Source organism: Fukomys damarensis, unplaced genomic scaffold, assembly GCF_012274545.1.
Source record: "Fukomys damarensis isolate Sample0158 unplaced genomic scaffold, DMR_v1.0_HiC HiC_scaffold_32, whole genome shotgun sequence".
Classification (NCBI taxonomy): domain Eukaryota; kingdom Metazoa; phylum Chordata; class Mammalia; order Rodentia; family Bathyergidae; genus Fukomys; species Fukomys damarensis.
Window position 1 is genome coordinate 5701894 of NW_022900944.1, and position 12123 is coordinate 5714016.

A 12123-nucleotide genomic window follows, 5' to 3' on the forward strand; every position below is an offset into this window, starting at 1 on the left:
GGCCTGTTTATTTTTCTCTTAAAAAGCTGCTTGCCTTTTAGCTAATGGAGGATGTATTGCCATTAACAACTCTGACTCAAAAACTGAGTTAAATGGACTCACCACAGGTGGACTGCAGGTTGCTTTTCCTCGACATCATCAGTCACTGTTACTGATAATGACAATTGCCAAAGGGATCAATCCAATCCATCTTTTATACGCATAGCAAGTACATAATGCATACTCAAACTGTCTCGCTACTCATCTTTCTGAGAAAATTTTTTCTTTCTTATGGCTGTAACATATATATTAATAGTACTGAACATGAATTTAAATGGTATTTATTTTTAAACTATAAAAACATCCAGAGGGTAAGTACATTTCTAGGTGTTCAAATCTCTCATCACAGATCTCTTGCCCATCACTAAGTATGACTGTTAAAGATAAAGGCACGGTTTTGTACATACCGCTATCCATCTTAGCCTCTTTGTGTTCCACATATAAAGAGAAAAGTAAACTTCTCCACATTCAGGTCCTGAAGGGTGTTACTTTAAAGACTTTAAGGTCTAAAGAAAATGGCTTGGCATGAGCACAAATATTGCTGAGCTTATATTAAAATGTCTTTTACACTGCGGTATTTTTAATGCAATCAGGACAGAAGCCAACACATAAAGACTAATACATAACTTCACATCTTACTATAGATACCTGCTGTGGTTGCACATAATCATAATTATTGTCTGCCCAGCAGATGGGTGCTTAGCCAGTTGGATAAAACTTCTATCTGAACAGCTTTTGCAGGAAAAAAAAATTGCCTGACATTTTTTCAGAGAACATTTCTTTTGTCTTTTATTTCTCATGAAATAACTGAGATAACTTGGGATCTAATTGCTAAGATTCCAAATCATTTAAAGCATGCCAATTAAGGGGTAGTCATAATACTTTTTATCCGTTTCCATTTTGTGTTTCTTAATTTTATAATTACAAAACTAATGCGGAGTGCAATGGTTATAAAATGGACTACAGAGCTTCTCACGACAATCTTCCAGGCACTTAGCCACCTTTGGCCATATGGGTTTTTCATCTACAATTCCAAAATGGCTTTCATCATATACATTTATGGAGAACTTTTGTAAAAAGAAAATATATTTGGGTGATGTTAAGGACAAGTGTTAGCAACTATGAAACTGAGTTTGCCACAGGCTAGATACCATCCTCTGAGTATAGGTTTGCCTTTTGTGTGATCAACTTATATCAGTTCTTATGATCAGCCGTACTTATAAATATCGAAACAATTGAGCTTGATATTTATTTTGCCTCTCAAGTTCTTATTCACTGCACAATTCTAGGACCAGTTCTGTTTGTTGTTTTAGAGCAGGGATTGTTGTGGGAATGGGCAATGGTCTCCAGCATCTGTGTGCACTACTGCGGCCTTCAGAGGATGATGTTACTGCTTAAAATAGCCAGGATCTGCTCAGAGAACAGTGAGGGCTGCCTCTCACTTCCCCTGATACAGCCAGGCCAGATTGCTGGGACTCGATAGTTGGTCTTGCTATTAATACTGGGCTAGGGAGCAAGGAAGTGCAACTTCCCGTTCTTCAGAGGTGACCACTTGTGAGCTCCCACCAGAGGAAGCAGGCTGAGGTTGGAACCTCTCTGGTCATGGCCTTTTTGCTTGTCCCCTTTTGCTTCCTACTCTACTTTCCCCATTTTTCCTCTACTCTTACCTCAAAGCCTCAGAAACAAGTCTCAAATAGAATGCATCTGTGTCTTCACATTGAACTATATGGGGTAAGGATTTGGGTCAGAATTGTAGAATGAATGAATGTTAGCAATGTGAGTAAAATGGTATGGAGGCTTTAAGTAAAATTGATTGTTTTATGATTCATTCTTTTTCTCTGCCTTTTGAGAAGGAATCTGACAGTGAATGACTGCAAATTTGGAGCTATCATATTTCCAACTTGATACTTAAGCAGGGAATTCTAAATTCAAGAAAATATAATAACATAGATAATTTATATCAAATTGAGCAAAGTCTAGTTTGCATGATTTTATAGTGCAGAGTCACTGTAAAGATTTTCTGTTACTACATAGAAGAGTCACAGAAAATTCTCTCTGGATAAGTGTAGGGCAAAGGGACAGCATTGCAGGCTTAATGACTAATCAGAAGAGAGTGGCAGAAAGGTGGTCTATGAGGATTGGAATAATGGATGCATATTATGCAAATAAAATATCAAAATTACATGTTTTCAGTGTCAAAGTTTTAATTTCAATTTTAAGTGAAACATTTTCACATGGAAGCTAATTCATCTGCTTTATGATGAGCTCCTACAGCTGTACAATTACATTCAGCTTCATTTGAGAACCTAGAAACTTACTTCACAATCTTATGCTCTACAGTTATTAATTTGTGCAAAGGGGAGTCGAATCTGTGACTTTCTTCCTAAGGGTATATTTCATTTTAAAAGAAAACAGCATTTTCAAGTAACTGTGCATGAGATTTTTAGCGATTAAATTGTCTGTCATAATTCTTGACTCTAGTCAGTAAGACACAATAATTAATGAATAAGTTAGTTGCTTTTAATGTTCCACAATTCAGTGATATACAACTTACAGTGTCTCAGGATCTTTTAGAGTTATGCCTAGATGAGCAGGCTTACTGATCTATTGCTTCTTTGGTAAGGGCGTAATAGCTGAAGAACAATTACTAGCTCTGTGAGGATGGCATTTTATCAATGGAACTTCCATTAAGTTCGCCTTCCATCTTGTTAATGTCATGCTCTTTTTTCAGGACCTTGACATCATTATAATGTGTCTGTGTAGGGGAAAAATGTACTTTTCGGGCATCACGGATATAAATGTGTATTCCTGTCTCTGGTAAATTAGCATTCAAAGCTTTCTTGCTGCAGTCATTTTGAGGATTACACAAAAATAATATAGATATAAAAGTGTATCACTTCGACAGGAAAAAAATGCTGGTTGCCCGTGCTTGTTAAGATTCACTCTTTACATATGGCATCCCCAGAAAAGTAGTTTTTTTATAGCATTTCTTATGGTATAGTCAGCATTTTGTTTCACTTGCCCTAATGGGAAAAGCTTAATCTGAATTAATTTGAATATTCATAAAGATGGCATTTTATATAGCTATTTCTTATATTTAAAGAGTTTAAATGAAATGAAATTTTGATGAAATGCTTAAAAAATAAAATACTTTTATTTTAATCCTATTTGACTATTAGTGTATTTTTGGGGGGAGAGAGCAGATCAGAAAATATAAAATATAAACCTGCTTTGTTGAGTATGTAGAAAATGCTACTGAAAATGGTTATGTCTACATAAAGTCAGAAGGACACATCAAAAATTAAAAATGTCAGGCAACTAACCAGTTGTTTGATTTATTGAACTATAAGTAACTGATCAGGTAGATTGCTTTTTCCAAGGACCCGTCCACTTGTTTGATGGAGTTGACCACCTCTATCAACTCTATAGGTGATAATTACATTAGGGATATGTTAACACCCTCTGAATAAATCTTAGCGTAAAGTACTAACCATATATATTGTAACTCCAATAGTGAGGTGACTATTTCCCAATGTCTTAAAATGGTTAAAAATATTATCCTACCCATTTGAAATAAAAATTACAAAAAAAATCTTTCCACTTGAAAGAAAAAAACTTTTGCTGTCATCCTATGTTCAGCCTTTCTTATTCATGTCTTGTTCCTATGAGTCCCTTAATTCTCAATAAACATGTACAAGTTCTCAGATTTTATTATTCTGGAATGTACCCACCAAGAATATAAATAAAATAAAAATTCCAAAACAGGAGAGAAAGGACTTTTTATCTAACGGTGAGGCATTTAGGCTCCTGCCTCCCAATCAAGGTTTCTAAGAGACCTATCCCTTTGGGGGACACTTTGGATGTTAACTACTGCTGGGTTACTTGATTAGAAGGAACAAGAGCCATGAGATTAAACTCTGGAGGATGCTAAGCACACAGAATTTGACAGAGTACTTCTCCTCCTCTAGTTTTTTAAACCAAAGGGCAAAACAGAACATTTTGTAGTTCCTTGCAGCACAGCTGAGACCAAGTTAGAAGATAAAACTACAGCTTTAATATGGATTCACGTATTACAAAGAGAGACACTGTATTTATGTTCTAGAGCTAATGATTGCCAAGAACGCCTATTGAGTACTCCACCCATTACCAGCGTGGTCTCTCTGGTCTTTCCCACAAATGAAGAAGCATTGACACTTTCTCAGTCAGGACCCCTCTCCAGCACACACAGATTTTGAATTTTAGAGTGCAGAGATTCAGTTAAACAAATAAACTAATAAAAACAGTGATATCAACCTATAACAATGACTAAAGAATGTTGGCTTCCTATATTGTTGTTTATTGCTAATATAGATTGTCTTATTTACCTTTTTCAATGCTGAGACAAAATACCTGACACCCAAAGTGAAAGGAGGAAAAGTTTATTTTGGCTCACAGTTTCTAGAGGTTTCAGTCCATAGTCAGTTGATTCCAAGGCAGGGTGGCGGGTAGAGCAGCATCGCAGAGGAGAAACAGTCCATGGTAGGCAGGGCAGGCAGGAGGTAGGGAAATATTAAAGCAGCAGCAGGAGCAGCAGGAGCTTCTTTCTGTCCCTTTATTTTCTATCCAGGCTGTAAACCTATTAATTAATGCCTCCCACACCCAGGGTGGGGTACACTTAATCCCAGGTAACTCTGAAAAGCCCCAACTATGACCTCATGAGGCTTTGGGTGAATATCTAGACACAAGCCCTAACATAGATCAACATACGATACTACACAAGAGATGACACAGCTGCTGGAGAGTTTATTTTAAAGCTCTATCAATCCCATGAATTACCTTTCTTCTTTTGTGACTAACTTCTCAAAAGTGTAGTTTTTCACACCAGTTACACAGAGTCATGCACTGGAACCATTTGTAAGCAAATAATTACTATAGCTTAACTTAAAACTGACCATCTATCCACAACACCATGCCGTCCTTTCTCATTTGGAGGCTTTCACAGTCTCTGTTGTCCACACAAGTTGACTGTCCTCATAACCGTATCATTGCTTATTTCCAATGCACATGTGTTATTCTGCTTCTCTTTGTATACAGCCTGCCCTTGCTTTTTATACTTTACTCTTTCAGGTTCTCCACTGTGGCAGACATAGTTGTTTCCCAAGGTACGAGGCTGTGCTTCTTTTCATTTCTATTAGTTTGTTTTTCTTGGAAGTCTCACAGTTATGGCCACTGCTTTTTTTTCTAAATATGAACCTAGATATCCCTTGACTGATATAGAAATAATGTATACTTGTCCATTGAGATTATCTAGCTGACTACTAATTGTTTCCTCAAATGCAGCATGTTTTTGAAAATATGCATTTTATTAATTAAAACTTCTGTCCTGAATTACTTTTTCATTGAAATTTTTATAGAATTTCTTGTTTGGTTAATGACAGCACTATTTTCACAATCACCTAGTCTTTATCTGCATAAATAGCATTTTATTTATATTTTTACTTTCTACATCCAATCATTTTCAAATCAGCTCTCTCTGAATTACATCTTGAAATTATCTTTTGCAACAAATTCCCTCATTTCTCTATTCAAAGCGGTTTTCTGTTCATCTTGGTTCTTCATATTTCCTATTTTTTGATTGTCAAATAATTTTTACTCACAATAAATTATAATGAAATTCTGAAGTTCTCTTTACTACAAATATCTCATTATATCTATACCATAGTTCTGTGTGCATTGTTCAAGAAAGCCAGCATGCAGAAAATAGATTTCTAAATTATCTCAGAAGTAGCTGAAGCAAAGTATTTTTTTAAACAATGTATGAGGGTGCTATTTCCCAATACTCTCCTAGCCCTCTTGTTATCACTCTGTAATATTTGCCAATCTGTTTTCTTAGTGTTGTTGTAATTTGCATTTTATGGCTGATGAGTAAGATTCACTGTCTATTCATATATGTCTGTACACACTGTCTTTCTTTTTTTTTTGTTTTCACTGCCCCCAATCTTTTCTAACTTCCATGGTGATTACACATTACTTCTAATTAATATTTCCAACTCATATCTCAAATCACAATATTTTCAGTTAAAATGATTTAAATTGTTGATTCAACTGCATACAATTTAAATCTTTTAGCCAACCAATCTTCTTGGGAATGAGAGATAGAAACAAAAATCTTGATGTCTGTAGGAATGGGTTTAATCAGAAAGGTGTTGGAAAGCTTACAGTCTATGTCAAGACTTGAGAATCATATCTAGATGTCATGCATTTTGTGGGAAAACATTTAATATTATACTACTAACTGTGCTCATCACAGATACCAGTAGTTATTGTTTTTTATCACCAGTGCTGATAAAATGAATGTTGTTAAGGGCGCATGTATTAGTCAGCTTACAGTCGCTAAAACAAAATACCTGACACAGGCAAACTATGAAGTGAAGAAAGACTTCTCTGACTTGTGGTTCTGGAGTTGTCTGAAGGCTATGTGCCAGATAAACAAAAAACAATCATCTCATAATCTCTGCTTGTAAAGTTGGATGTGGATATGGGCTTTGCTGTATACATTAGTGCCCCCCCACCCACTGGAAAGGATTCAGAAATTGTACATAACTAAAAGTAACAGATGACTCCTGGAGCTGCTATACGCTTTCCTCTCTGGTCTTTATTGAAACCTATACATTTCACTCTGGATGTAGCCTACACTCTGCTCATCTCAGGATATCATTCCCAATATGAAGGGTACTCTGAACAAGCCTATGGCTTATCTCATCTTTTCTACCTGGATTGGTTACCTTTTGACATTTTATCTATTTTTAAATTCCTATTTTAAACATCTCCTAATATTGGAAACTCCTGTAATAATTCATCTTACTTAATCTGTCATGCATTTTTTATTCCCTCATATAATAATATGGTATTGAGCTTTGCTCAGAAATTTTTCCCCTATGTGCCGTCTTCTCCTTTTACTCTGTAAGTACCAATTTTATAAGACAATAAAAGTCACAAATCAAGTAACAACCATCAAAAATAAAATGCCAGGAAATCATAATTTCTATAAAAAATATTTTAATGTTTTAAATATGTTAGGAATAAACTGATTTCCTATGTAAAGAGCAATTTGAAGGAGTGCAAGAAGTTTGGTGTGTAAGTTAAAAATGATAGCTCCATAATTTGAGACAGTATCAGCAGAGATAAAAAGAAAAAAACATTCAGAATATTAGTTGGATAAAGAGTTGTCAGGACCTGATAATGAAATGACTGAAAAAAATAACAAAGACTGGACCTCACTGGATTTCACTGGAACTATTTTTTCCACCAGCACTTTCAACACTTACCTCATGAGCTTCCATTACACCTGCCTTGATCACTTTTCCTTTGTCATACAATTTTCTGCTTTCCTGGGCTACTTATTGCAAGAGACCATTGTATTGAGCATGTTGAACAGTTGATCTGTAACAGCAGAGATGCATTAGGTGTTAAAAGCCACATTTTGAAAGAGAAAAGTTTAATACAAGAAGTTTTTAATTAAGACTAAGGAGCACAGATAAAGGGCAAAGAAAACTGTAAAGAATGCAATAAAAATGAAGAAGCACAATCAGGCAACAAATTTGGAAGAGTTCTCACCCGAAAATTCTGATGCAAACCTCACTGGAGAAGGTCGAGTTGCAGCCCGCTGTGAAGGAGGAGGCCCTGGCTTTTGTTCGGAGTGGGATTTCTCCTGAGCTATAAGGGGGTAGGCAATACTCTTCATAGTGTATGGAAATAAAGGGAGCCAGGGGCCACCAGATTGGCAAGATGGAAACCCCTCTGGAGTAGCTGTGGGCTTAGATTGACATGCTATAAGGGTAAGGCGTGTAGGACTCAGCAGCCCGAAACGACTGGCAGAGTGCACGTAATGGGCCCCGGCCAGCGGCAGAGCACTTGAGGGGAACACGGGGCTGTGTCCAGCCTGAAGGTGCTCTGAGCTCTGTTGTCAGCAGGAGTGGGACCCTGTGAGGTGGACACAGTTGGCTGGGCTGGGCTTGGCGCCGGTGAGGCCTTGCAGTCTGGATGTCCACATCCCCTGGTGCTTTAAAACAAGAAACGGGAGCAGAAGAAAAGTACAGGAAGGGCAATGTGACTAAAAGGGGGTCTTGTGGTAGCACTGCAATGTCCTTTGCTGTCGAAATGTGTAGTTTTATTAGCAGCAGAAGAGAAAATCTTCCCTTCTCCGTTATTATGATACAGGTACAGGAAGCTGCATTAGGGGCTGGGAGGACCTAGGCTGCTGAGGGGAAAGGCCCTACTCTGACAAGTGACCCCACACGGCTCTGCTTTGCTCTTTTGAACTCTGCAGGACGGTGGAACAACTCCACCTTTCCAACTAGCGAAATACAACTGCCTGATTTTCCACGGATTTTGTTTCTACCGTTTCTCCAAATACCACGATGTACAGTCATTGTTACCACATTTCATCACACAATTGGAAAAGTTTCCTACCAAGACTCAATATTATTCTTCCACAACTTTTACATGAAATAAAAATGTGAAGAGATAAAAATAATATGGTTAGTTTATAGAATTACATACATATAATAAGCAAAGAAAAATGTGCAAATTTACTATAATACTGGATTCAAGGCTGCAATATTCTCAGTTTTCTTATTCTGTTCTCCAAAACATTTTCCTTTTCCCTCATTCAGGATCTCAGCTGCAGTGAGGCACCAAGCATAACCCCATCGTTAATGATATGAACAATAAATACCACAATTTAGAGCAGTAAGTCTGGCTTCTGTATTGCAGAGTATGGAGGCCATGAGAGAAGAAATGACTTTTAGAAAATTATTAAAATAATCAGGCATATGTTTATTTTAACTTATAACTTCTCACATTGGCATAGACTTGTTCTTTTTACTAAAAGTCTTCTATTAAACTATATATTTATTATATTATTATATACCTCATATCACAAAATTAGTATTTCAGAAAAATCTATTTCAGCTCAAAGACTAATCATTCACTTTTAAATAAGTTATATGCAACAGAATCAAAATTTAAACTAGATCTGTAGAATTTTAAAGTCAATCTTCTCTCAAAAACCTATATCAATGAAGTGTAATGTGGTACGAGCCTGTAAGGATGACAGAACAATGTGTTACATAATCATGAGAGACTGTGGCTTATTCCCCAAGCAGATGAAGTTATCATAACATCCTAATACATAATTTTATTAGTTTGCTTAAGAATTTTTCACTAGTATATGTTTCTATTTATGTAACATCTAGTATTTGGAAGGCTGCTGGTTATGAAGTATTCACTGTGTAGTTTATGCTGCTTACCTAAAAAAATAATGCATATGTTTATCAATTTATGTAAATTAACAGGGCCCAGATCTTGTTGTGTACTTTGAATGGTTCAATTTGCAAAGAGTACTTGCAACTGATGAACAGGCTTTTAAATATAACTGATTATGATTACTATCAATGTTTCTTCAACACATTTTGTCTTCTTTTGTTATTTGTTTCAAAGGCAGTTCAAGGTCATTTGAAATACATTTTAAAAGCACAGAATTACAGATGTATAAAATGCATGGATTCTGCTCACCCTTCTCCCATAATCACATTTCCCACAAGGGAGCACTATTCACAGTCTGGTATGTATTTTTTCAGTTTGTTTTCACAACAGGAAAGATTCCATCATACCAGCTATTTGGAAAATGATGAAATCGTGTAAGTAAAGTGTTATCTAGAAGGTTAATAATTATATATATTATACATTATTAGGTGAATTATGTGTGTGTCTATAATCTATACTAGAAAAAGTTTAATTAGACAAAAAACCCCAATAAACTAATGTCTAAACAATGAGTGATGGATAAATAATTCATGGCAGCCAGAATAATATACAATGAAAAAAATAAGCAGTGAAAGAAATTAGCATATTAGTCAGCTTTCCAGTATCTGAGACACAACTCCTGACACTCACAATTTTTCTTTCTTTCTAAATGTTTTTTCTTTTTCTTTTCTTTTCTTTTATTGGTAGTGGGGATCGAACTCAGGTCCTTGTGCTTGCAAGGCAGATGGCAGAACCACTGAGCTAAATCTCCACCCCCTGACACTCACAATTTAAAGGAGAGGTTTCATTTAGCTCACAATTCCAGGAGACTCCGTACATGGTTGCCTCATGGTGGAAGGACAAATTCTTGTAATTCTTAGCTGATGGCATCTGGGAAACAGCCAAGAATAGGGCTGAAGAGAAACAGGCAAGGGTCCCTAGACCTGTCTCCACTCACCCAGGTGTCTGCTTTACCAGTTTGCTAGGCGTTTCTTGGTACAATGAAGCTGACATACCACCATCACTGGTCAGAATGCGTAGGCTCCATCTAGCCAAAAAACTGGATGAAATTCACAAACTACAGTGAGCAAAATTGAGTTATAGTACACATATATTCGTAATTGTGTAAAATTCAAGGGCATACAAATACAAACCCTATGCTCAGTAGGGATATATGCACATGAAAACTAACAGTGAAGAAAAGAATTAACAGTCTGGGGACTTAGGTTTAAACTGTGTGACATTGATGGTAGTGTTTAACACTGGGACATAGAGGAATTTGGAGAGTCTTCTAATACACTAGAAAGTTTATTTTGTATATTTCAAGGAGTACAGGGGTGCTTATTTTATTATTTAAAAATATATTTTAATTTACATATATTAAAATTTACTTTGCTACTCTGCTTAACCAATACATAGAGTTATGACCACCAACACTATCAAGTTGCACTATGGCTTCATGACTACAATAACCCTGCAAATTCTCTTCTGCTTCTTATAGAAGCCAAATCCTCCTTCCACCATTAATTTCTGGAATAGTGACTTGTATTCAAGCTGTAGGAATTTTCCTTTTATAGAATTAATTTTGAATGTAGCCATGAAGTACATAGCCTTTAATTCTTATTTCATGTAGCATTTTTGAGATTTGCTTTTTAAAAATTAATACTTTAAAATACATTTAAATCTTAGATATTATACATTAGATATTATGTAACACAATTTTATCAGAAAAAAATTAAGGTCTGAAATCAGTTTTCAACATTTTGCAATGAAATTGGTACATTATTGTCATGGTTTTAGGAGAGAACAAGAGGAATTTTAATACTCTGGGTCACATTTGGCCATCCATATGCCATAAATCAAAATAAAAAAACATTGGGGATTTAGCTCAGCGGTTCGGTGGCCTGCCTTGCAAGCTCAAGGACCCGAGTTCAATCCCCAGTACCAATCAATCAATCAATCAATCAATCAATAAATAAATAAATAAATAAATAAATAACAAAAACACCTTGATTTAAACCTTACATGGAGATAAAAGCGAAAATAAATTAGATATAAGTATAAAAATTATATAAATAACCATAAGGTAAAATCTTCTTGACCTTAAATTAGACAAAATGTTTTAAAACATACACTAAAGCTTCTCTCTCTCTCTCTCTCTCTCTCTCTCGTGTGTGTGTTGTGTATGTCTCTTTCTTACACAAGGATGAATTGGACATTACAAACTTTAAATTTTTTCTTTTATGAATACTTTCACAAAAGTGAAAAGCAAAGCTCCACACTGAGACACAATATTTGCAAATCACATACGTTCTAATGAATTAAATTCTGAGTATATAAAAATTCAAATGTAAGAAAATAAAATTCCAATTACAAAGGTAAAATAATTGCACAGACATTTCACCAAAGGGAACATAGGAATGACAAGGTAGATAAAATTATTCAGCATCATTAGTTATTAAAGAAGTGTAACATATATACATGAAAATACACTACTATACACTTAAGAAGAAATGAATTTTACCTGTGTTGCTCCTACAAAGTATGGATAAGGATGTGGAAAAAGCAGAATTTATATACTTGTTTTCTTGGTGAGCAAAATAGTACAATCATGCTGGAAAAGTTTTGCAACTTCTTATGTAATTAGCCATACACTCGCCATCTGACACTGCAATGTGTCTCCCAATAGTGCTCCAGAGAAATACATTTTTTCATTCATATAAATGCCTCCAGATTAATGTTTTAACAGTTCTATTTATAATGAATAAAAGCCCAAAAAGAATCAGTTGTTTTCTCACA

General features: G+C 35.5%; 1 long non-coding RNA gene across 1 annotated transcript in view; it reads right to left on the reverse strand.

Annotated features, from left to right (window-relative positions):
* LOC104852005 overlaps positions 1 to 10375 on the reverse strand; it is a 27914-nt gene extending 17539 nt beyond the window's left edge. Inside the window, exons 1-2 of the long non-coding RNA XR_777360.1 lie at positions 10283 to 10375; positions 7347 to 7461 (exon numbers count right to left, since the gene is read on the reverse strand). This is a non-coding gene — a long non-coding RNA (uncharacterized LOC104852005). The remainder of the gene's footprint in view (positions 1 to 7346; positions 7462 to 10282) is intronic.
* Positions 10376 to 12123: the final 1748 nt, after the last annotated feature.